The sequence below is a fragment of the Diabrotica undecimpunctata genome, chromosome 8 (genome assembly GCF_040954645.1).
Source record: "Diabrotica undecimpunctata isolate CICGRU chromosome 8, icDiaUnde3, whole genome shotgun sequence".
NCBI classification, from domain to species: domain Eukaryota; kingdom Metazoa; phylum Arthropoda; class Insecta; order Coleoptera; family Chrysomelidae; genus Diabrotica; species Diabrotica undecimpunctata.
Window position 1 is genome coordinate 134,300,047 of NC_092810.1, and position 27,421 is coordinate 134,327,467.

The following is a 27,421-nucleotide window of genomic DNA, read 5'->3' on the forward strand; positions in this document are numbered from 1 at the left end:
AACATTTTTTTAAATTTATTTTTAATAAAATTATGTTATATCTAATCAGTCGAATTTTACAAAGAATTATGTACATGGTGTATTTAGGTTTTATATTCTATATTATCCTTTCTAAGGAAAAAATAACAAGCGTATGTTAAGTAGAAGACTCATGTACTCTTCATGCATAAAGGTGAGCTGTAAATCAAGCACTTTTATTATTATAATAAAACCATTTTGATCACAAGCTCACAATCGCTGGTATCTTACAGTTCATCAAACATAGGAAAAGGTTTTTGATTTACCACATTTATTATGCGCGTAACTCGTATCACAAAGAACCGCATAAAGATACGTAAGTATGTTTTTTTGTAATGCTTTTCAATTTAACATTTTTTTTCTTAATTTTAGTTTTAATACAATAATTTTAATCCTGTATTAAACAGTTCTGTTTAAATATTGTTGGATATAGGAATGTAATGTTAAAAACCTGTTTCATCATTATTATTTTAGTAATAAAATAAAAAAACAGATAAAAAGCATATTAGGTTAAGGGTATACTTAGTTTGATGTACATTATCTCTCAGCTTAATTTGCATGCGGATTATTTAGTCTTAAATGATAATATTTGCGAAACAAAACCTTTTCATTAATACTTAAGTATACGATTTGTATACTCCTTTACTAATCTTTGATTTAAATTACACATAGTATAGAAACTACAGAAATTTATCACATATTATGATTCTTGTATTGATAATTATTGCTGTTAGAATCGCACCTATAGTACTGGTTCTAGCCTGCGATTGCTGACCTTAATAAATTTTATCGTGATATGTTTAAAACCGACTTTCCCTACATTTGACGATCTGTATCAATTCTTTCGTTCGAGAAAACTAGTATCGCAGATTTAAATTCCATGTGAATCAAAAATGAATCAAACAGCCATTATGGAGTAATCTTTCCATTCGTCTGGAATATAGGACCTCTCTTTGGTAAGCCGCTCCTTGTGCCTGTAGTACGTTTTGTTAGGGACGCCTTTGGAGCAGACGCTTCTTAGATGTTCTTCATCGGAAGCTGAATATATCTGGTATACGTCCATGTAACACAAAGGTTTCCCGTTCATTGAGGTCGTTGTGTAGAGGTGAATGAAATGGCGTTTATTTTTGGTTTCATTTTGTGACAGACTGCGGTCATCTTGGATAGAGTGGTATCTGGAATTAAAAAATACAGTAAGTGTGTATATTGAAATAATCTACAATAGACAACAATATTTAAATATCTGATTTCACCAGAAATGTAGCAAAGGGCAATAACAGAACTCTTAGATTGGAATGAAATGCTACTACTATAATTATAGATTACATAATACCGGAGAAAGACAACAATAGGACCAACATTAACAAAAAAATCAAACACGGTGACAAAACTACAGAGAAACTTTTTAACAGTAGGCTTTTAGTAGACAATAGACAGGTTTTTGACGTTTTTCTAGTATAAAGGCGAAGTGCATAAGAAAATGCCTAAACAACCATGCAAAGAAAGCGGTTTCAGAAACGGTGAGTCGAGTTCGGATACAATTTTCGCAATAAAAGGAAGACGATCGATTTTATGTGGACATATACATACTTAGTTCAAACTGTAGAGAAAAACGTGCATTAATTAGTGAATTTATGAAACCAACATAGCGTTATAAAGAGTAATGTCTGGAGAAATATCCAAGTATTTGCAATTTCAAACTTTTGGTCATATTTTTTTATAACACTTTTAATTTGTAAAAAACAGTGGTTTTTTATTTATTTTTATTTTCTATCAAATTAACATTTTAAAGTACAATGAGTACGGTATTCTGAAAGTGCATATAATAAGCTTTAATTTGAGCTATGTTACATTAAATTTGACATAATAATTTACACAAAATTAACTATTAAAAATCCAAAAATGTCAATTTTTCGCCATTTTTCACCTCTAAAATAACTTTTGTAAACATTCGTTTATTTATATCAGAAAGCATGTTTTATCTGGTGGGCTCATTTTTGTAGAAATGCCCTCCTCTTTTTTGTAAATATTATAGCTGTTTCTGTTTTCTCTTTTATATAGTAGACATAACTTATATACCAGATACGTACTGGTTTTTTTCCATACTAATAAGTTTGTGGAATCCTACTCAATTTTCATTTAAAGATTATACAAAAATTTATCATATGTAAAATAAAGATGAGTAATTAAAGAGAAATGTTAATAGTCACTAAAGTTTTAATCACACCAAAAAACAAAAAATTCGTTAATTATCACAAAATTTTCCGCTTCCCCAGACAAAAAAAACGAAATTAGTCCATATTTAACGAAGATATGATAATTTTTCCGAGCGCCGTGGATTTAAATTCCGAATTTCCCCCACCATCAAGCCAATTCAGCTACTCAAAAAAACAGTCAACTTTACTTGCAAAAGTTGCCCCTACTTCAAAGCAATAAATAAGGGGTTGAAACATTTTTAATCAAATATTTTTATTTCTACATAAAAATAAAATCGACAAAGAATAGAATCTGTTTAGAATTAGATCTCTATCTGTTTTACAAAAAAAGTTCCGGCCCTGGAAAATTTATGAACTTTTAATTAAGAATTTTTAAAAATAAATCAAAGTATCTCGAAAACGAATTGATCGATCGGATCTTACAAAGTCTCATTCGATTTATAATTAAAAGAGCTAAACTATATTGATTATTGCATAAAAAATTATTTCAAAAACTAAAAATGGAGAAAATTGACATTTTTGGATATTCAGTTATTAATTTTGCATAAACCATTAGGTCAAATTTAATGAAGCATAGCTAAAATTAAAGCTTGTTTATGTATTTTCATAATTTTTTACAGTAAACTCTCTCTTAACGGACACCTCTTTGGCCGGACACCTCATCTATACGGACGGTTTTTAAAGTAAAAATTATTCTGAGATATATGAACTTGTACCCTTCAACTCTCTTCAATGGACAGTCTCAACAACGGACAAAGACAGTAAATGATAACATTTTTTTTCCAAATATTTCTTTCAAAAACTATCTCACAAAGCAAAGCTTTCCCTTTGGCCATATTGAAGGATATGTGGGAAATTATCTGGTATGAAATCCAAACAGATGTACTGGCTAAATATGACTCTAGTCAGACCTATGATTACGTATGGCGCACTAATATACCTAATAGGACTAAATGCCAACAAAAGACGAGCAGAGAGAATCTGGTGTTTACTGGAAGAAAAAGTGTTAAACCGTGTTAGGGGAACCTTATGTGTATGTGGAGAGATGGCATTAAACAAAGAATCTTTGTGCCACAAAAAATAGGGGAACCTTAAAAACGAAATTTTATTTTGTAACTTCAACACAGCAACTTGTTAAAAGTTAAAAGTTAAAATTAGAATGTATTTATTTTTAACCTTACAAAGCGTTGAATAATTTATATACCCCAGTCAAGGAAGACAGCTGAAAAAATCTTATACAGGTATTTTAAGGTTCTAAAAGGTATATGAGGGGTTTCTGATGACAATTCCATGAAGAAGTACAGCTAATTTTAAGGTATATTAAAAAAACTTCAATATTTTATTAACTTTGTTAAACATTTTGAAAAAGGACTGACTTTTTAGCTTATAAAAACTTATAATAACTTTGATTTTTTTTATGAGACACGCTTGTAAGTTAGCTCAATGAAAAGCTAGTGAATGAACAGAAGCCTCTATGGAAAATTAACATTTTTGGACATTCAATTATTAATTTTGCAGAAACAATTAGGTCAAATTTAATGTAGCATAGCTCAAATTAAAGCTTGTTTATGTATTTTCATAATTTTGTACAGTAAACTATCTCTTAAAGGACACCTCTTTTGGCCGGACACCTCCTCTACACCTTAAAGGTACCTTAAAAATGAAGACTCAAAGAATCGATTGCCATTTACAAAATACCTCTAGAGTGACTGTTTCTGCAAATGCAGTTGTTTAAATAATCGCGATCCGGGACAAACTAATTTAAAAACATACATATATTATAAACTATTGGTCGAACTGTTTGAAATTTAATACACTCTAATAACTCATTAACTGTCACAATTTTGAGTAGTTATACTACATGCCGTTGTGCAAAAAACAAAGTATTATTTATAAATTACTGCAACTGCAAAAATAATTTTTGCAATTATCTCGATCACTTCTTTTTGTATTTTAATTTGAAAACTCTCACAATTAAAGAACTTTTTATGATCTATAACTTTTATTTCAATTATTTTTCTCTAAAATGTATAAGAAACGTTTTATAGGCAAAAAAATATATTTTTCAGTTTTAGGATTGTTAAAAAAACAAAGCAAAATCAACTGTACGTCTTCAAGGATTTCAAATATCTGTATAAGATTTTTACGTGAAATCAATGATGTTTTAAACAATATTTTGTCACACGTTATAAAAGTTTTATGTAGACTTTATCGCATATTTTTATTTTCATATTAATTATAATTACGTCTCACAATTGGCAATAACCTTAATTAAAACACTGGAATGCGCTTATTGTATCTTTATGGTAATGTTGACTGATTCTGCATACCAAGCAGTTTATTATCTGAAAACAGTACCAGATGCACTTGTCGTAAACAAAATTGTTTACAAACAAATAAGCGCACTTTTACGTAATAGAAAAATATCAAAAAAATTGCAAAATGTGCTTTATTATTGTTAACAATTGAGTACTAATTGCCACATTCGTATATTCTACAATTTACATCATACAATATAAATTGTTTCAGGCTAATCTATTTTTTGTTTCTGTTACTATTGCGTAATATAACTGCAAGGACTTCCGTCATTTTCAATTTTTTGTAGAATTCGGTTAATCTTAAAATTATATTTTTCTGCTTTTATTGTTCGGCAAATGTTAGTGAGCCTTTAAATTATATTTTTTTGGTTTTACCAGGAATAAAAATTGATTGCAAAACAATACTATAAAGAGATAATCTGATAATACCTATAAATCTGATAATAAATAAGCAGATATAGAAACAATAATATGTAAATAAGTTCATAAGAATAATACTTAATAATATATCTCTTTATTATGAGGTCATGCTATTTGTTTAAAATATTGTCACTAACCAAACAGCATTGGTAACGCATTTTTAGCGGCAAAGTCTTACACTAACTTCAGATTATTCTATCAATTTTAAATATAAAACTTCCCTTGTCGTTTCTACATATTTGCTATATATGAATTGGCTAAATATCAATTCATGTTAATGGTCAAGAAGAATACTAAAGTCAACAAGGTGTAAGTAAATATTATATAGTAAACAATTTTATTTAAAAAATCCTTTATAAAAGGTATAAATATTCTAAAAAAAACCCTTTGGTCTACATCACAGAATATTTTCGGAATAAAAATTTCATCATCAGTTCTGTTACGAGGTGAATACATGAGTGAAGGCACTAAATATATGGGTAAAACCCTTTAAATGATATCAAAGATATATATTACATCGTTGCTGATAAATTCATATAATATGACAAGACTCCTAATTGGGGTTGCTGACCTTGAGACGTAGTCTCTCTATGGGCACTAGGTAGCCAGGTCACAACTGCAATAATTTAAGTTGTTACCATTATGTCGAAAAGTTATTGAGATATTGAACAAAAACAATTTCTATATAACCAATTATCGCAAGATTTTACGATCGCGCTTTTATCGCATACGTACGACCTCAAATATTGAATTTAGCAAAAAATGAAATATATTAAGATACTTCCCCCCTTCACTTTAACTATTTTCCCCCTTAACTCAAAAAAAAATATCGACAGCACGAAAAAAAAATGTAGAAAATCATATTTGCAACAAATTAAAGTCTTACCATTTTTGTCCTACTAAACCTATTGTTTGTATATTTAGAGAAGGCATACGATACGGTACCTTTGAAAAAACTGTTTCAAACATTGACGAAAGTAGGTCTCAGTAGAGAATATGTGGATGCTATCGCAAATATATACAAAAATGCAAGAAGTGTCGTTTAAGAAGGAAACTTTATAATCTGAACCATTTCCAATAACAAAGGGGCTTAAACAAGGATGGTGTCTATCTCCGACCTTATTTAAATTATATATTCAATCATCGCTAGAGCAGTGGAGGAAACAAGTATCCGCAATGGGAATAGACATAGGCGATGGTAAATGTCTAACAACTTTATTTTTCGTAGATGATCAGGTAGTCGTAGCGAATGAAGAGGAAAACATGGACTACATGTTTAGAAAAATAAAGAAAGAATATGAAAAACGACGCCTCAATATGAATATGTCAAAGACAGGGTATCTTAAAATAGGAGATGATGAAGAAGATCCAGAGTTAGAAATTAGAAACACAAAAACATGTAATGAATATAAATATCTCGGATCTATAATATCTAAAGAAGGCACTACCAAAAGAGATATCGAAAACAGAATGCAGCAGGGAAAAAAAGTGGTAAACATTCTAAACTCTCTACTATGGTGTAAAGATATTAGACAAGAAACGAAATTGACAATCTATCGAACCGTGATAGAGCCTATTATGACTTATCGGGCAGAAGTTTGGCAGATCCCGAAAAAAGATAGAAAAAGAATAGAAGTATTAGAAATGAAATTTGGAAGAAGTAGCAATTTGGAAAAATTCTATCATAACAATACACACAAAACTAAGTCTGGTAAGGGCGCTCATTTTTCCCATAGCGACATATGCATCCAAAACGTGGACCTTAAAGAAAGCGGATAAAAATAAACTGGACGCTTTTGAAATGTGGGTATACCGCCGCATGTTGGGAATATCCTGGATTGATCATCGCACGAACGTATCGATATTAGAACAACTTAAACTAAAGGATAGATTGCTTAAACAAATACAACAGAGATATTTGCAGTATTTTGGACACATTGCTAGAAGAACAGGTACGATGGAAAAACTGATCGAGGGTAGAGTTGAAGGAAAGAGACCTAGGGGAAGATCTCCAAGCCGTTGGGTAAATCAAACAAAAATACCGATTAACCAAGGGTTACATGAAGCCGAACAACTAGCCCAGGACAGAGAACGATGGAGAGAAATCGTGAAAAAACTGTAAAGGCCTGATGGTGTCACCACATCCCAAAAGGGATTAGGAGTGAGGAGGAGCAGGAGTAGAAATGACTTTTCTAAGGAGAGCGTGTGGTGTATCCAAAAAAGATCATATCAGGAATGAAGATATTAGAAGGATGACAAATAGTGTATATTCCAGTGTAGACAGAATTGAAACGAGGCAACTAGTGTGGTATGGTCACGTGAAGCGAGTGAATGAAGATAGATGGCCAAAAAAAGCTTTAAATTACATACCCCAAACTATGAAGAAGAAGGGGAAGGCCTTCAGTTGCCTGGGAAGAAAATGTATGGCACGTAATGAGAGATTATATATATATATATATATATATATATATATATATATATATATATATATACCAGATTAAGATATATATATATATATATATATATACCATTTTTGTCGAAAAGTTGAATATGGCGGAGAGATTCAGCAAAAACTGTTCTCGTGTACATTAAAGATGGCGGCTAACGCAACGGTGGGATTCAGTCGCGATTTTAAATTTACACTGTGTAATATTGACCCCCTTGAAGGTTATAATAATAAAATTTCAGATAGCTCGCCATGCAAATTCAGGCATTTTTTTCGACTAAATCGAAATACCGGTTTAAAATATATTAAAGGAGGTAAGAATATATGAAACAGTCAAAAAAGAATTATTCCAACAGCAAAAGATGGTGGGAAGAGGTTATGTAGAAACAAAACAGTAGAAAGTATTCGAAAAGACAGGTAATTACCAAAGTAAAATGAAGAGTATCCTGCAGCTTTTGGCATTAATGAGATAAGATTTGCATCTATTTCCATAAAATATTACAGAATATATTCTTCCTCTAAACAATTAAGATAAGCTTTTTTAATAAAACTCCTAAAATAAAATACTGAGATGATATCTTACAAAAATATCTGTATTTTTCTATAGTTCTTACAGTCCTTATGTCTGCGAAAATGGTTGCGTTTCGATTTAATTTGAGCTTCTTACCACTCCCTGACACGTGTTTCTGGGTCTTCCCGTCATCAGAGAGAGCTTGTAAGAAAACTCAAACTAAACCAAAACGCACCGGCTACTCGGCAATTATAGACAAAATAATTACCAGAGTATGCTACTAGAGACATCTAGTGATGAAAGATGAAGTTAAATGTGTCGATAGCAATTAAGCGTGATAGCGTGAGTATACAATTTACTTTAATTGCTATCGACACATTTAACTTCGTCCTTATGTCTCCTTAATCATCGTTATATCACGCTCTCCTTACATGCATTGGGCATCCTTTCTTCCTCATATAGTCTACTTATCATTTGCCACAACACAGCGATCCCTTCCTCTCCCAGAGACTTTCAAACCTCCATAGGTATTTCATCAGATCCTACTGCCTTATCATTCTTCATCCTATTTAAAGCCTCGACAAACTCATCTCTTGTTATCCCCGGTATTACATCGGCGGAATCGGGTCCGGCATCTTTCTTGCAACTTTTTTAAGCACTCATACCATCTTTGCTTTATTTCAACATTGGATCTTAACACTCTTCCATCTACACTCTCAATCTGCCGCACGTAAGTAAAGTACTTTGATGACTTGTCTCTTGCTTTAACAATACTGTATAACCTCTTTATATCTACAGTACATAATACAACATGTATACAATGCATGTGAAAGGTACGGACTTGCAAATGAATCTCAACAAAACGAAATCAATGATATTCTCAAAAAAAAACCAAAAAATGTAGATAACCTGGTCATCAATAATACAACGATCGAAAGAGTAACAACATATAAATATTTAGGAACGTGGCTAACCGAAGATGGAGATCAAACAAAAGAAATCAGATCTAGAATAGAAATGGCAAGAAACACGTTCATAAAATTGAAGAACTTACTTTGCAACCGTAACCTTAATCTAGAGATCCGCACAAGAATGCTACGTCGTTACGTTTTTTCTACTTTACTATACGGCATGGAAGCGTGGACAATAAAACAGTCTGAAATTAAAAAATTAAACTCCTTTGAGATGTGGTGCTACAGGAGAATTTACAGAATATCGTGGACTGAAAAATTAACTAATATAGAGGTGTTACAAAGAATGAAGAAAGAATGTGAAGTCATAAAAACTGTGAAAATTAGAAAGATTTAATATCTGGAGATATTGGCTTCTTATCTGGCGATGATGGCTTCTCGCCCCTCATATAATGAGGGGCGAGATGCTTAGATTAATTATGCAAGGGAAAATACAAGGGAAGAGAAACCCAGGACGACGCAAAATATCCTGGCTAAGAAATTTGAGAGAGTGGTTCGGTTGCAGCTCATTAGAATTATTCAGAAGCACGGCCAATAAAATTAAAATAGCGATGATGATTTCTAACCTCCGATAGGAGAAGGACCCTGAAAAAGAATAACCCCTTTATTCCCTCGCAGACGATCGTTCCTTAGCAGTAGTTTACTATCTTCTATCATTATCTTGCTCTCTTTTAGACCTATTTATAACCTCTTTTTCCTCCCTAACCTTATGTTGCACTTCATTGTTCGACCACCAAAACGGAAAAGACTCCAAAATTCTTCCTTTTTCTGTTCCTCACTCCCTACCTTTGGGGCGTAAGCACATATGATATTCTCATTGGTATGGCCTATATTTAGTTAAACCCCCATTATTTTATCCCTGCTTCTAGTTACACTTACTAGATGTTCCCAATGACACCCACACTCTATCCATTTTGCATCCATCTCCAAGATCTCTCGATATATTACCTTTCCAACGAGTTTCTTGAATACAAAGTACACCAATCCTTCTTCTTTGCTTGAAATCGGTAATCTCTCTTCCTTTACCTGTCATAATTCTGACTTTGAATGTTGCAATCCTCATGCCCTTCCTGACTTAAACCCAGTTACTACTATTAAAAATGTCTGCATTAATACGGAAAATAAAGTCAAATATATGAAGTAAACTTTGCCTATTCATTTATTTAAAATTAGTCCACTATCATAAAGTAAAAATGACTTTTTTTATCTTTGTATACAATATTGTTATTTTACAAATAGATATGAATAATTTGTTTATAATTGGATTTTATCATGGACAGCGTTATCGTATCTGGTAAATTCCTTTCGATTTTTATATGGCTTTAAAAGAAAATGAGACATTATTCCAACTGCTATTGTAAAATTGTTTGAAAGATTTTTTTAATAACAGATAATATTTATTATTTAACTAATAGAAATAGTAATCCTAAAATTTAATATTTTACTTAACTATTATACATTAAATGGGCAGGATTAGGCTTATTTGATACTTCTGATCTTGACAATTAATCAGCCATATCAAATACTTTTACCAATTATAATAATTATAAGATAAACAAAAAGAAAAAGTAATGTCTGGCGCAAATTAATTGAACCAAATATTTACTCCGCATTACCACTTTGTGGAGTCACCTTTCCGATTTTAAACAGCCTCAGTTCTCTTTGGCATAATGCCTACTAATATTTGGCAGTAATCTGCTTAAACGTTATTCCAAATTTCCCGAACTTTACCCTTTAATTCAGGGATTTTGCGAACTGTTATAGTTAGAAGTACATGTTCATCTGATGCCAAAGAGACTCGATAGGTGATAGATCAGGACAACTAGAAGACCATTTTAAAAGAGGAATATTTATTTCTGCAATCACAATGTAGCGTATTTCGTTGTAGGCCAAACTATACCATCTGATTGAAATATAAATTCCCCATCTGAAAATTGAACCTTATTAATAGAGGGGAATAATTCTTGGGTGGAGAAGATTCGAAACCCCATAATACTAGAACGTCTCAGCAAGACTACTTAGATTATAAAAAGCATCAAGAAGAGAAAGCTGGAGTACTTCGGACGTGTAATGAGAGGTCCCAAATATATATTCTTCTTCTTCTTCTTCTTTTGCTTCTTCTTCTTCCTCTTTATAATCAATTCTGCTTGTTCATTGGCGGATTAATATCTCTATGGAAGATTGTCACTCCATCTTTTGCACGTTCGTCCGATATTTCTTCTGTCAATTGGTGACTTATCTCTTGCTATTTTGACGACACGGGTCTCCCCCATTATGCTTATGTGGTTATTATATTCTTTTTTTCTATTTTGTGTCCACTCATTTATACAATGTACGTTACATTTTCTTCTAATGTCTTCACTTCTCTTCAGATCTTTCTATTTCCTGTAATTTTTCTCAGTACTCTTATCTCTGCTATTTCCAGTAGCCTTTGCGTTGTGGCTATGTCGGTTCTTGTTTCTGAGGCATGTCATTATTGGTCTTACACTAGCTTTATAAATTCTTGACTTCATTTCAGTGTTAATGTATCTATTTCGCCATATAGTGTTATTAAAGCATCCTGGCAGTTTATTTGCTTTTTGTACTTGATCTATCATTTCTTTGTCCAGGTCTCCATAGCTACACAGTGTAATTCCCAGGTATTTTATTTTCATTAGTTGTTCAATACTGATGCCATTAATTTTACATCTGGTTGGTTTTTTGCTGACTACTATTGTTTTAGTTTTCTGAGATGAAATTGTCATATTAAATTCTTTTGCTCTTCTGTTAAATCTAAGGACCAGTCTTTGCAGACTATCTTCATCTTGGGCTATCAATATTGCGTCATCTGCGTAAAAGCGTATTTTGATTTCTTTGTTTTCCATTCTGTATCCTCTTCCTTTGTTAACGGTTTTGAAGATTTCATTAATGAGTAAATTGAAGATCATGGGGTTCAATGAATCCCCTTGTCTTATTCCGCTGCCTATTTCTATAGGTGCTGTAAGTTGTTCATCTATTCTGACTTCCATTTTGTTGTTTTGGTAGATGTTTTTGATAGTTTTTATAATATTTAGGGGAGCTTCTCTATTATACAGTACATGGATTATATCTTTGAGCCTTACTTTGTCAAACGCTTTTTTTAGGTCAATCAGACACAGAAATGCTAGTCTAGTGATTTCTCAGTAATTTGTAAAATGTACTTGTTAAATTTTATTTGTAGTTCTGCTTTTTTCGGTTATTATTTTTTGGAATAGGTTTCTTATGGAGTCGTCCTGTAAGCTTTCGACTTATATTATTTCAAATATAGATTGCTACAAAATATTATGCAAGGGAAAATAGCAGGCAAACGCAGTCCAAGACGAAGAAAGACTTCATGGTTGATGAACTTGCGAGATTGATGGTATTGATACAAGCATGCTATTCAGAGTGACAGTGAATGAAATTAAGATAGCTATGATGATAACCAACGTTCTGAAAGGACATGGTACATAAATACATAATTCTTTATGTAAAATATTTTGGCACTTCATAACATTGACTGTATCATCAATGAAACAAAGATGCCCAACTCCTTAAGCGGATATACAACCTTAGATCCATCACAGCTGAGGGAACTTAACCTTTCTTTTAAGGCAATATTTCTAGGGAAATCCTCACTTAATGGGATAAGAATATACACAATATCTTGAATGAAAAGGTTAATGTATGGACAGGAACTGTTAGAAATATCATAGGTCCCTTTTCCATTGATGAGAATTTGAATGGTGATAATTATTTAGTACTTTTTCAAAATAATGTGATACCAACTCTGACAATCTTATATCCTGATCCAGCAAATCCACAAGTTCTAGCGCTCTACCGATCGATCGATGGAACGGCTAGCGGATCGCCCGATCTGACGCCATTAGACTTTTTCTTATTGGAATATGTCAAAAATTTTGCTTACAAATCCAAACCTCTTGTCAATACACTGTCAATAATCACAAAAAAGATTAAAATCCTACACGGCTTTCCCTGACAGTTGATAACTTAGAAAAAGTAGATAGCTTTATCTATTTAGGAGTCAACATCACAAAGAATAAAATTGATGATGCAGAGCTTAGCAGAAGAATCATCCTAGGCAATATCTCTTTGGCAGTCGATAGTGGTGTAGAATCGCTATAGACCGTAACGAATGGAGAGGTTCTTTGAGGGAGGCCAGTGCTCGAATTAAAAATAAGTGTTAAAAGAACAGAAGAAGATTTCATACATACAGAATCAGAAATAGTAAAATGTTCAAAATTACTTTTATAAACACAATAAAGGAAAATAATTGGCCTTATACGAATATTTATCCCGGATAAATCATAATTGGCAAGTGAAGAGAATATGGGAGGCAAAACCAATAGGGAAAAGTAGAAGAGGACGTCCTGTTAAAGCCTGGAACAGTATATGAAAGAAATATTCAAAAGTGGGTGCAAATCATGGCAAGAACAAATCAATACGCACAGAATAGAAAAGAATGGAGAACATTTACGAAAACTTCAATAAATTATGTACATAATTGTATTCTTTTGATGTCCCTTATACACGACGATAATTCAATAACTGTTTCCGAAAATGCCAAGAGACATTTTTGTTTGGCAACAGTGATCACCTGGAAAACAGTCCCACCCAAAAATACCGAACTTTAGAAATAATTTGCTGAATTTTTTGGCATCATATTTGTGCCGTTTACTTATAACTTTTCGAATCTATGACGTCTAATCATTATTCTCTTGCTACTATTTTATTTGCAGAGACTTCCTATACGATACCAACGTGAATTTAACTTTTAACGTGTTCCGACGACGCAACAAATGAAATAACGATTGAAACTCTTTTCTATAATCCAATTATTATTGGATTATAACGAAGCCACAAAAAGAAAAAGTTTTTTTACAGAAAACATCTTAAAAGAAAAGCATCCTAGCTATTTTCATACCATACTTAAAATTAATAAACTAGTAACTCAATTATATACAGCTTTAAATTTAACCCACGCTCTTGCATGTGAAAAATAATTTTAAAATGGACTTAGTATTTAGTATTTAAGTCGTTTACTGTGCAACTGACGTAAACGATACAATGTGTCATAGATTGTCGTTCAAAAAGTTCAAGCTATGAAATGGAGGTAGTTACGAGTATTTCGTTTTTTTTGCTATACCTTAACATTTGTTACTTTCAATTAAATAATTTCTTTTAATTATTATAGCTATTTCTGATTCTGATTTCTGGGCACAGTCGCACCCAGGGGGGTTTTGGGGGTTAAAACCTCCCTCCAGGGCATGCAAAGTAAAAAGTATTTAAGAATAGTAGGAAAATGTAACTTGTCTTTCACACACAATACAAAAAATCTAAAATGCTAATTTAATAATGAAATAACCTGTAACGACCTGCACATGTGAAAGGTTATTTTCATTGCTGAAGACACTACTAAAGACTTATTTAAGAAATTGTATTAGCGAAGATAGACTAAATGGTTTAGCTTTGATGTTTATCCATCACGGCATTCAAATAGATGATGAAGAGGTAATAAACCATATGCTCTAAAGCAACGCCGTTTAGAAATTTTATTATAAATTGAATTTGTTTACAAATTATTATTTAAATACAGTTTAGAATTTAAGTTAATATTTTTCATTGTATTTAGATACAGATACCTAATATTAGGCTCATGATAAGAGTAGACAGAACGAGTCTGTTGTGAGTAGCATGCGCTTACATGACTGTATCTGCGGCGGCCTTGTGGACTATCACGGGTTGTGTTCCTCTGCAAGTGTTGAAAGGAGACAATCTGTATGAGAAAAGGGAGCATTTGACAACGGCCATAAAAAAAGAAGAAAGGGAAACATCAATGGAAAAATGGCAAGAAGAATGGAGCAACACGGAAGATGTTACCCAGTGGACCAAAATGCTAATACCAAGCCTAAGGAACTGGTAGATTGTCTGTTTTAGGGCGTATCTTCATAGGTTGAGAAAGAGAGATACAGATAAATGCCTTTATTGGGAAGATTCTGATACTGTTACTCACACAATGCTAGAATGTAATAGATGTATAGTGGAGAGAAACAGAAAGTATAGAGAAATAGGTATGAATCCTAGAGAGATGATCGTGAAGATGACGGGAAGTAAGGAGGGATGGAATAGTGTTCACAATTACATCCGAACAGTAATTAAAAAGAAAGAAGAAGAGAAATACCAACCGGACCAACAATAGAGACAAGATCTAGATAAGAGATGGGAGTGTTCTCAAAATATCGTCATCCGTACAGCGGTCATCCCAATTTCGGAGTATGGTACGTGCGACAGTCAACTGCGCACACACAAGTAGGAGAGAATGGTTTTAGTTGATGGGCAGGATAACAGATACCTAAACCTTTGGGATTGCTATCTTTAGTACTTTAAATTAAACTAAAACTTAAATTTTAAGAACTCAAAATAGAGGTAACATAAATAATTGGCGACAACTATATCCATAGTCTTTTCTTGCCGATGATCAAATAATTTTAGCCGAAGACAAAGACGGCATCGTCTACTTGATAAAAAAGTTGGAAGAAGAATTTAGAAGCCAGGGTTTGTTAATTAATTATAAAAAAAGTTTTAAAACAGATACAATAAATAAAAAGAGGAATGAAAGACAATAACAACAACTACAATCGGTTATATGGAGCGACGATATTACAAAAAAAACTAAACGCCAAATGGTTAAGAGAATAGTTAAAAATAAATTGAAAACAAAATAAATGCACTGGAAGTGATGCTTTGCAAAATAAACTGCAGATTAACAATTATGGACAAAGTAAGAAATGAACTGATTAGAGAACCAATGAATATAAAGGAGACACTAAATGACGAAGTATAAAAACGAAAATTACTCTGGTATGGAACAAAAATGGACAAAAGGGACCTGTTTGAAGAAGATATTTATGACAACAATAAATGGCGATTGGCATGTGGTAAACGGCAAACGAAATATGCTGTGTGAAGCCATGGATAAATGGGAAAGTATTTCTGATTTAGCAATATCATAATTTGTGCGAAATCATATTTCCAGAAGAAACTTATAATTGGTAAAACTTAAAAAAAGAAGTTGGTAATTAAATAAATCTTGTATGCCTCAGCAACAAGCCCAATAAGGAACTGCTAAAATAGATATTTCATCGATAACGAGCTGCTACGAAATTGTTCTTAGTGTATCATTCAATTTTAAATGACTAAGCTGCCAGGAAACATTTACGTGAAAGTACCTCTATCTCCTGTATCTTAATTACATACATTTTCTACAGTGTTAGCGTAAACCAAAAAGAAATACTTTATTGTAGAATTTTTTAAAAGACTTATTAAGTGATAATTTTATTTTTTTTTTTAGAGATAAACGTCCTAGTTCCTAAGAGGTCCAGCATAGTGGGCTTTTCATTGATATTGTTTAAAGTATATGATCTTTGTCATTGTTGGCAGTTCAATGAAAGGTCAATGTTAAGTATATCGCTTCGTGACCGAGTTAGAAATGAAGACTTAAGACGAAGAACAGGAGTTAACGATGTGATTTCTCGAATTGACACACTGATATAGAACTGGGACGGACACGTGGCCCGAAACAGTGATGAAAGGTGTAAGAAGAGATTGATTGAGTGGAGGTCGAGGTTAGACAAAAGAAGTAGAGGAAGACCCCTTACTCGTTGGACTGACGATCTGAAGATAATGTCAAGAAATTGGATGAAAAGTGCACAATGGACAAAAATGAGGGATACCTATGTTCAGCAGTGTACGCAAAGGGCTGGGAGTGATGATGATGATGTATTCAAGGCAACAATCTTAAAAACATATCCTCGGGTAAACTTATCTACTCTCCTACTATCAGAAATAAAATACCAAATCTGTTAGATTTTGGTGACCATGGGTTTACCAAACAACCACTTGAGGGCTTCTGCTTGTTATGATTTGTCTTCTGACCATTCTCCTATTTTAATACAAGTATGTTCAGAAATTATTCACAAAAGAATACCATCTGCTACGTTAACAGAATACCTTAACCAATCCATACAAGAAGCTGCATGGGAATCAATAACAATCAAGTAAATAGACCGATTTCTCATAAACTACCCAATAAAATCAAACCAAATTATATAGAGAAACGAATATTAAGACGTAGATGGCAGCTGACGAGAGCACTAAAAGACAAGACCAGTCTGAATAGAGCTACAGCACAGTTAAAAGCGTTATTTAATAACCACAAAAACAATGGTTAACATTCTTATCTCAGACATCTTTCGCCTACAGTTACCGAGTGTTCACTCTGGAAAGCAACCAGGCAAATAGAACGTCCTCAATTCTCCAACCCCTAAATCCGCACTGAAGATGGCGCATGGGCAATAAGCAATAAAGAGAAAGCCGAGATTTTCGGTGAACATCTTGTAACGGTTTTCCAACGTTTCCCAGCAGACGAACGTATTAATATAGATAATGAAACCCGTTACACAACTGTATAATGCCGTTTTAAGAACAGGACATTTTCCTTTAGTTTGGAAATTAGCCCAAATAATATTAATTACAAAACCAGGAGAATCCTTGGAAGAAATAGGGTCCTACACACCTATTAGCCTGCTCCCTGTTGTCTTGGGATATAATGAAAAGACTACTGTTATCCAGAATAGAGCTAATTTTAATTGACAAACAAATAATACCCCATCACCAGTTTGCCTTTCGGCCACAGCACACTACCACTACAAACATTTACCGGGTTTACCAGCAAATACACTAATCGCTGGAAAACAAAAAATTTTGTTCGGGAATGTTCTTAGACATCCCCAGGCATTTGACAAAGTCTGGCATAATGGCCTTTTATACAAATTGGACCAGTGCTATACCTGATATTTACTGCGGAGTTATCTACATCAACAGAAGTCCCAATAGCAACTTATAACACAGCAGTAATCTCTTCTCATGAAGACCCACACGTAACACAACACAGACTACAGGCTAACCTAAATGCAATACAAACTTGGCTAAAAATGTGGCGGTTATGAGCCAACGGAACAAAATCTGCGCAGGTAACATTTACAAACAGCGAGGAAACTGTTCTCCGGTATCGTTAAACGGTCATCATCTGCCATAGAAAGGCGACATAAAATACTTGTATGTATTTGGATCGCAGGCTTACATGGAGAAAACACATCTTTACCAAGCAAAAACAGCTGAGCCTTAAACTCAACAGACTGTATTGGTTAATAGGCTGGAAGTCAAAACCGTTAATCGACAACAAACATTTAACATATAAAGTTATTTTAAAACCCATTTGGAGCTATGAAATTCAACGATGATGGGCAGCAACTAAATCCAGTATTGACATTATTGAGAGATTACATTCGAAAGTCCTCCGAATGATAACCAATGACAGGAAATTGTCAATGGACAATTTTCTACACTACATTTTTTCTTTATTAATATTTATATTGTTAAATATTGTCAGACAATTTACTTATTGTAATTATATTATAGATTATAAATATATTGGAATGTTAAATAAAAAAAATAAGCCCCAAAGTCCTGGTCAAATTTACGGATATCAAAAAAATCAATTCAATGAAGACAAAAGGAAAGTTAAATATTTTCAGCAACTATGCATCAAAATAGAAGTCAGATTAGAAAACTCAATTGGTAAAAGTTGTTATTATCTTATTAAAAATTGTAGTTTTCTGCGTGTTTTTTTTTAAATAGTTAACATTAAACATTATTTAACAACATGGACGAAAAATATATATATATACATTTAATTAGGAAATAATTGAACTAATAAATTGCCACATTTGTCTTAATTAGAAAAATAAAACAGTCGCAATGTTATAAACATCTTAAATCATTCATTAGATGTTGCAATTATTATTTAAAATGTTTGATAAGAATATTTTCATACAAAGATTTTCTGTGACTAACTTGTTCTGTTACTAAATTAAGAGATGATCTCAAATTTTTATTGTTAATTGTGATATCAGTATTTTATAATGTAACAGCTTATTTCAAATTTTACGTACTAAAACGCAGTTGAAGTTAAGTGATGTATGTGAGAATATATTAATAAAAATGGCATAAATTAGAATTATTATCTTTCGATACAGATTTTTCTTTTGTTCACTTTATTTAGGCAAATTATTATTCTTTAATGTTGCTCCATGTATTTTGTTGAAATATTGAGCCTTTAGTTTGTCCTGTTGATAACATTTATATAGAATTCCACTAATGCTTCGATTCCATTCTTGTTTTTTAACTTTAACCATGCAAATTTATGTTGTCTATTCTGGGTTTCTGATTTGATTTTCTTACTCATTATTCTCCATATCGTATTGTTTTTGTCTACTTGTTTTTATCACTTCTTGCTTAATATTATTGTCATTTTGTAAACCGATTATGAAGCACTTAATTTTCTCTCTTGGTCTACCATTTGGTTTTCAACTTAGAGTTTGCATCTTTCATGTTTTAATACTAGAAACTTCAGCGATCATCGAAACCAAAGACGTTTGATCGAGAGTTGCTCGATCCCTAACCATTCTTTTTTCATTAAACTGGGTTAAAGTAAGTTACTGAATCGTGAGTCTAAGCTAAGAATCTACAAAACAGTAATTAGACCAGTGGTCACATATAGATGTGAAACGTGGACCCTCTCAACCACTGATGAAAATCAACTAAGAATATCTGAGCGCAAAATACTAAGGAAGATATTTGGACCAACCTAATGCAGCGATGGTTCGTGGAGAATTAAAATGAACCACGAGCTGGATGAACTAATGCAGAGAGCAGATATGGTAAGATTTGTAAAGTCACAAAGACTAAACTGGCTTGGTCACCTAGAAAGAATGCCAGATAATCGAGCTGTAAAAGTAGCCCCAAGGAAACAGAACAAGAGGAAGGCCCCGTAAAAGATGGATAGACGACGTAGAGAGGGATCTTAAAACCATGAACATCAGGCAGTGGCGAAGGAAAGTATCCGACAGGGCAGAATGGAAGAATATTGTTAAGCAAGCCAAGGCTCACAAAGGGTTGTAGCGCCATTAAAAGAAGAAGAAGAAGGGTTAAAGTGTTGATATGGTCGATGCAAGATCGTCCAACTCAAATTACTGCTGTTGTCCCAGCTCCAGTATTTTTATTATTCTTATTTTCCCTAGTTATTTTATGTAGTAGCTTTATTTTTTCCCCATAATTTTTGTTTACTGTTTAATATAAATACTGTTTTATAAATCCTAGTTATCTACCATTCATTAAAAAATTATTCTTAATTAACCATCATTCCGCTAATTCGTATTCGTAACTTCGTAATAAATCTTATTGGTAAGATAATAAAGACCTTTAACATTATGTGGGTATTGTATCAATTATCTTAATATAGACGACATTGACTTACTGGCTAATAACCGAAGAAAAATAGGATGTTTAATGTCATACGTTTAAATAGCTCACATAACATAATCAAAATATTGTTAAAATATAAAATGGTTTACATAAGTAAGAATTTGATTCTATTTCGTTATGTAAACTTTGATCCTTTAGTGCACAACAATTAACTGAATGTTTTATTTCACTCTGACAGTTCGCGACTGATATTTGGGTGCATGAGAGGTCAATTAGTTCAGTTAATAGATTTAAGAAAGCTCGGGTGTATTTTATTGCTAAATTAATAAAAGCAACAATTTTTTTCTGGTATAAAATCCGAGAATGCAGGATTCCGGCTAATAACATGGGAGATTGACGAAAATAATCATCTTTTGAGTCATGTACAAAAAAAAAGTACACCAGATTTTCCATCAGTTAGGGTAGAAAGAATATATTTTTATACGTGTTCTGTACCCAGTTTATTTTTTATTTCTTCCAAATCGAAAGACCTGCCAATGATGTAAAATATAACCAATTGGAAAAACAAAGCGCATAAGAAGGAACATCTTAGAGCAGTCCGAGATCTATAATAATGGTTGTCGAGTCTATGATGCTGAAAATATTTATTCATTGATATAAAATAATAATGTTTCCAGTATTCAGCCTTTATTTTTCCTTATTTAATATTATAGCCTTATTCTTGCTATGTTCTTCTCTGTGATGAAATATCTTTGAAACTTGCTGTGAATATTTCTTTTATTAGATTCTTGGTTGATTTTCCTAGTATGTCTCTCTATCTTATCTAGCTAAATTATAACAAAAATAAATTATGTTGTAAGCTCTTGTCACTTGTGCGACGTAAATGTTTTAATAAGAAAATTATGTAAGTAATTAAGTCGTTAATTTTATCAAACGAACAAATCTAGGAACTATAAAATACCAATATATAGATAAGACAAATTGATATTCAATAAAGGGGATTTTAAGAATTTAACAAATTAATATTGGTATTCTAATTTTGTTTGCACAAAAATTAATTTTATGGAGATTTTATCATTTCCTTTCTCTTATTATGGCGTTGGTTACATTATTTCTCCATGATCTTGTTTTATGTCTATTCTTTAATCCATAGGGCTCTATTATGCCATTTTCTTTAGCAATCTAATTCATTCGCACCAAAATCCTACGGTATTAAAAGGATTGAGCTTTGGTAGGGCTCTTTCTGTGTTATCGAGCCCTAGGTGACTTAATAACTAACTTAATAATATAACCCTATTCGCTTTTGCTGATGATCTCGCTGTGATTTCGGGTTAGACATACAGGACAACGTCGTGAAGGACTAGATAAAAGACCACGGACTAGAACTTGCAGCTGAGAAGACTGAAGCCATCATTCTAAAGGGTAAACGGAAAATAAAAGGGATGTAACTTCAATCTGCAGGGGTATAGCTAACATAAAAAAAATGCGTCAAATATTTTGGAATGACGCGACACCAATATGGCGGATGGAAAAGTGCGGCTAGAGATACCAACCTACAAGGGGCTCATGAAACGAGTAGAAAGAACGAGTCTGTTGCGAGTAGCATGCACCTATCTGCGGCGGCCTCGTAGACTATCACGAGTTGTGTTCCTCTGAATCGGTTAGCAGTAGAAAGTAGACTTTTCTATGAGAGAAGAGAGCTTTTGACAACAGCCATAAAAAAGAAGAAAGGAAAAAATCAATGGAAATATAGCAAGAAGAGTGGAACAACACGGAAGGTGTTGCCCAATAGCTTAAGATGCTGATCCCGAGCCTAAGGGACTGGGTGGAATGTTGTCACAGGCGACTGGATTACTTCCAGCAAATGCTCACAGGACATGGATGTTTTAGGGCGTATCTCTAAAGACAGATACAGATAAATACCTACACTGCGAATACTCCAACACTGTTACTCACACAACGCTATAGTGTAATAGATGGACAGTGAAGAGAAACATAATGTATAGAGAAATAGGTATGAACTTTGTGACTGTGAGAGAGATGATCGTAAAGATGACGGGAAGTAAGAAGGTATGGAATAGTGTACAAAAGTACATCCAAGCAGTCATTAAAAAGAAAGAAAAAGAAGAGAAACACAAGCCGGACCAACGACAGAGATAAGATATAGATAAGAGAAATGAGTGCTCCGAAAAAGTCGTCAGCTTTATAGCGACCATCCCACTTTCGTAGAACGGTACGTGCGACAGTCAATTGCGCATAAGTAGGAGAGGGTGGTTTTAGTTGGTATCCAAGGATAACAGAAAAACCTCCTTCTAGGGGGAAATGGACTCGGATGTATTCCTCTACCCTGAATCCAACACACGCCAAATGGGTTAACCCTTTACGGCTTTTAGAAATTTTTACCCTTACAAAAGAAAAAAAAAATATCGCGTCATAGTCTTGACTGGCTTCATTGAGATATCGTCCGTGTAGAGGTTTAACCAGCCAGGCGCTTAATTTTTTATCCTTCTTCAGGTGGTTTATGCGCATATTATCTTCATTATATAAAAAGTATTAATTTCTTGACTGTGTTTCATCTCTTAAAAATTACACTTTATGCTTGTGTCTTGCTGATAGTAGTACTGGTAGCCAATAGGTTGGCAACGTGAGCACTGTTGATCCATATAATAAGTGTGCAATATTAAGCTACAGAATAAACAAGAGCTAAGTCTAAAGACTTGAGATGCCAATGTTACTTAAATGTTCTCTAACGGTTAACGTTATATTCAAAGTCACGACTAGGTATTTTGGGTGTTTATTGTGGTTAATCGTGTAATATCAAAATGAACGAAATTGAATAAATGAAAATGAAGTGCTCTTGAAGCCAAATTGTTGTTTTGGTGGAAGCAGGTTACTTCTGTTTCAGAGGCATTGGGTCAAAGTCTCCAACTTTGAAAGTAATTATCCATAACTTCTAGGTCTTCCGTCAGTATCTCTTCAGCTTTTTCTAGGGATTTTGGTTTGTGTTAATAAAGCCCAGTCATGGGCATAGCCAAATTTTGTTGATGTTGTTGTCGGCATGTCTGCGATGTCAAGGCTAAAAAGCAGTGGTGCAAATACCGATTCTTGTTTTTAAATGTTATTTTACGTCTCGTATGTGAGCTTACTTACATATTTTTGAAAATGCAAAGTGGCTTTACAACTGCATGGATTTATGAATGGATCATTATGAAATATCGTTAGTTAATTATGACTTACAAGTAAACTATTTTGAAGAATTACTAAGAATAATCAAAGAGAGGAAAATGCAATACTTGGGTCATGTATTGAGAGGCGAAAGATACGAATTACTTCAAGTTATACTGGAAGGAAAACTAAAGGGCAAAAGATCAGTAGGAAGACGCCAGAACTCGTGGATGAAAAACCTGAGGAGATGGTTCGACCACTCACCCGCAGAAATCTTTCGCGCAGCAGTTTCCAAAATTACAATTGCCATTTGGATCGCCAACCTTTGAAAGGAGACGGCGCCATGAGAAGAAAAGTAAACTATTTATGTATTATAAAACTCATTAATTTAGTTTATTATATATACAATATATCTAAAAAGTACCTTATTGTTGTAGCAAAATTCGTTTTATGTAGTTTTTGATATGATGGAAATTTGACGCATTAGCGAAACATGGGCATTGTTTTAAATTTTTAAGAGGTGTAATAAATCAATGAATTAATACTTTTTCTTAAAAATGGAGTTTATATAGAAATAAAAACCATTTGTGTTGGAATACTCTATCAAAGCGATTCTGAAATGATATGTCACACGATATGGTATATTTTCCTTTTGAAATTAAATGGTTTTATATAACTAGTAGAAAAAAGTAGACAAGTGTCTGTATCGTTAAAATGTACACCATATGAAAATAAAATCGACGTATTTTACCATTTATACAAAACCTAATTAATATTACCAAATAGCAGGGTTGACTGATTTCACTGGTGCACTCTAATACCTTTTACAGCGGACATACTAGAATAATAGTGAATGCTATGAAATATATAAAAGATATTAATATAAAAACATGAAAAAAAAAAAGAATAAAATTATTGAGTAATGATAACTATAACAATACGTTGTATACCAAGCAGTAGGTACAATTTAATGAAGAATACTGAGATAATGACCCTAATAACATACATTTACAAATAGTAATTATTCGGCAAATGAGAATTTCTCTAGTAACCTGAAATTATTTCTATGGATTTGCTTTAATACTGATCAACTTCATATTTTCATTGTAAAAACACATTTTTTCACGGTCATCGCTATTTTTTTTATTTCTCCTTGCATTTCTTCTTTAAAACGTCTGTAAACAAAATCTCGTATTTTTACAAAAAAAAATTGTAAAATTTGGCATTCATGACAGTTTTCTTTATCCATTGTTGCCACTTTTTTAAATTTATATTTTCCTAAAATACAAACTGACACTATTCCAATTCAAACACCAATTCCAAGTTATGTAAATAATTAAATTAGACTAGGTTAAGTTAGGTCAGATCAGGTTATGTTAGGTGAATGTGTTTACATCGCTAATTAAAAAATGTTAATTTTTTCTTTGTCTTTTCATAAAATAATTCATATTTTTATAGAACGGATATGACTTAAATGTGACAACTCTTTATATGTACAGAAAATAACTTTGTGGATATGTTATATAAAATTTTGGGTTGCAAGTTGTGTGAATGTATATTTTTACTTCATATAACATTAAAAAATATCGGTATTTATAGCTTTTGGAATATATTTTATTATGAAGACAGTCTCGTAGTTTTTCATGACTTCCATTGCCAATTTCAGATATTCTACTACGTTTTATGTAATTTTTATTCTTTTTTTTTTTATTTTTTTAAACATTCAAAAGGCATCAAATGTTTGCCTTTTTCGCCATCTTTTGGGTAAAGTTCAAAAACTGCGCATTTTGCAATAACATATTGCAGCAATGATAACTATAGGGGCAAAGCTTCTTACAATATGGGAAACAAAAAGAAAAAGAACAACAAAATTATTAACAGTAATTTAATTACATGACAGTAATGTAATTAATAAGATATGTATAATATTATAGATAAGAAATATGAGAACAGATCCAAGGATTCAAGTTATAAGATTCCTGTAGAACAAGACAAGTATACCGCCAAATAGTGCTCAAACTAACCAATGAAAAATGTAATTTACATGACAGAAAATTGCAATCTTGTAAATTTAAGAAACAAATAAATGTCGTTACATAAAAATTAATTTAATAAACAAAAGAAGTATTATGGCATTTAAAAATGTAATAAAAATAATTTTAAAACTAATAATACAATTTTTTAATTTGTTTAGGTACTTGGATTATTCAATTTTTTTGAATTATTTTAAATATAGCTACTTACAGCTTTTTCTCCGGGCAAACACTCCTGTAAATGACATAACCAATCCATAAGAACTGGAGGATTATAAGGTCCATCACTTTCACTAAAAATTTCATTTTCGTTTACATTTACACACTTTGGTAGAGAGAGAAATTCTTGTGAAGGCTCCAGTGCAACTACTTGGTGATAAAAATAAGTACCGACTAGGAGGTAATATACGGGTATTTAAATTTCTGTCGCGATATAAGGTGAGAATGAGTTGACAACTATGACGATGATTATTTGAATCGGACTACCAAGCGGCGATTGTGCTACTCCGATCGTGGTTGTGTCGTTAATAGTATCATACACCAACACGTATTAGTACATAGGCCAACTATGAAGATTTACTGCTACGCATAAACACAGCAGAGCACTACCGTACCAGTCAAAATAACCAGTTTTACTGTTTTTATTTTAAGTAAACATAATCTATGATAATTTTTAACAACGTTTATGAAACTTTTACAATTATCTTTTTCAAAAATATTCACAAATACTAATTTTACGGACAACGTCATTTAATAATACCTTATTCAATATCGTATTATGAAATATATATAAATAATCATATGATATAAATCAGTCAATTTTAGAACTTTTGCAGCACTCAAAAAATAGTAATTTACTTAACAAGTTCGGAAAGTGATATTTTACAAGACGATTAGCAAGTTTCCAGGGCGAGCCGTACGCGAGTCCTGGAATGCTATGAGTCTCGTAAAATTACTTTTGGATCGTGTTACGTACAATATTTTTTCTGCAGCAGTTTTGTATGTTAAAAAGAATATATGGATAAACTTAACTTAATGAACTTTTATTAAACACTTTAAAGTTACTCTCGTGAATTTAACATTAGAAAAATCTACTTATGAATATTATTAAACAATTATAACCATTATTTACATTTATATTGTTAGGAATATTACCAGAAGTGGCAATATTGAAATTAGTGTTAGACGTTTCAGGGCTTTTACTATTTTTTGAGATATTAACTTGGTTGCCGCCATTTTCAATCTGTGAAGCTATATGAATTTTATTTCTTAAAGAATTTTCTATGTATTCCTTTGCTACATTAGTTGATTTCCATCTTCCGTGTCTTTTCAAGTTGGTTATGGTACCACCACTATTAGCCAGTAAAGTGGCTGAGCTCCTTCGTAGACAGTGCCCGGTGTATTTTTTGGGATGCGGTAATTTAAGAAATTCAGCAATAGTGCAGGCGATTTTTCCAAAAGTGTGAATACCAATAGGTTGTATAGTACACCTGTAGTAATATACAAATAATCTACGATGCAGTGTGTTTGCTTGACGTAATGACAAATATTTTTTGTATAAAGAAATATTATTTTCTCCAATAACCACAAAGGTTCTTTCCATGTTCGTTTTAGAATTAGGAATTTTAATCACTAACATGGTTATTTTATCTTCTATATCATCTAAACTCATTTTGCAAAGCTCCTCACGACGACAAGTCCATGCCAAACCAATTATTAAGGCAACCTAAAGTACAAAAAAAATAATAAAAAAAAGAGAAATTAGATTTAATTTCCCACTTTAAGAAAGGAGACGAAGAAGACCCCTACAATTATAGAGGTATAAATCTACTAAACACCGCACTTAAGCTTACCACAAAAGTCCTAACCAACAAAATCAATAAACTAACAACTTTATCAGATAAACAACAAGGATTCAAATCCGGAAGGTTCTGCATAGACGTCGTATTTGTAAGACAAATCACAGAAAAGCCATCGAGT

General features: G+C 32.5%; 1 long non-coding RNA gene across 1 annotated transcript; it reads right to left on the reverse strand.

Annotated features, from left to right (window-relative positions):
• LOC140448595 (uncharacterized) lies at window positions 1-26,058 on the reverse strand. The gene is made up of 2 exons (XR_011951742.1): window positions 25,653-26,058; window positions 1-1,193 (listed from the first exon to the last, which is right to left on the reverse strand). It is a non-coding gene; the product is annotated as an uncharacterized lncRNA (long non-coding RNA).
• Window positions 26,059-27,421: the final 1,363 nt, after the last annotated feature.